Here is a 950-nt window from a genome sequence, read left to right as displayed (position 1 = left end):
GGTGGAAATGTCCTTCCTGAAAGAAAGTGTTTGTGCAGAGACATCCAACCCTTCTAATAGAATCTGTAAATGACATGTATTTAACTGTATTCATGAAGCAAAACCAAAAACCTGACCTATTCTTGATCTCTTTTATCACAGGGAGCAGGTCTTGTTTCCCATTTATTTGCTTTCCTGATACGATAGATGCTTTTCTAAACACCATTCTAACATCTATGTGTTAATACTGTGAATATTTGTGCTTTTAAGCTTGCTACCATGAATCAATCAAGATAAGGATGTAAACATGCTCAGGACAATGATACAAGCTGGATAAATCACAGGACAGCATGTGCAAATATTTGCATGTCTTTGGGACACACAACAACATGAGTGAAAGTCAAGAGAGATTAATGAATTTTAGCTACTGTGTGCATATCAGCAAAAAGGTCAGAGCTTAGTCTGTCATCAGTTTCTAATCCATCAAAACAAACAAGGATGAATTTCAGGATAAACGTTTGAGGGATTAAACCTGTTCTGCTCCAGCGACAACACCCTCTTCTTCTTCTATTAGGAGCCCACATCACTACTGACTCCTCAACATTGTAAGACAGTTACTGCATAGGAATACATAACTTATATTGCTTATTAAGCAAGGACTGAGAATAGTTTAGAAATCATTAATACAATTTTGAAACTATTGTCACTTTTATTTTATTTTATTTTATTTTATTGCCTTGGGCGACCACACCAAAGGATTTCTCATAAACTGACCACCTGTTTCAGAGAAAACAAATGCTGTCCATCTGAAATGTTGACAGGAAACATGAGTAATATCTGCCTCCCTTGTCACACTGAGCAGATGCATCTCTCTGTGTATGAAAAGGGGAGCAGAGCTAACAGCAGCATCAGTGAGTATTCAGCTGCTGTAATAAATACGTACATATACGATCTGCCAATAGAGACTCCTA

This window comes from Dicentrarchus labrax, unplaced genomic scaffold (genome assembly GCF_905237075.1).
Source record: "Dicentrarchus labrax unplaced genomic scaffold, dlabrax2021, whole genome shotgun sequence".
In the NCBI taxonomy this organism is placed as follows: domain Eukaryota; kingdom Metazoa; phylum Chordata; class Actinopteri; family Moronidae; genus Dicentrarchus; species Dicentrarchus labrax.
This window is presented reverse-complemented; position numbering follows the sequence as displayed.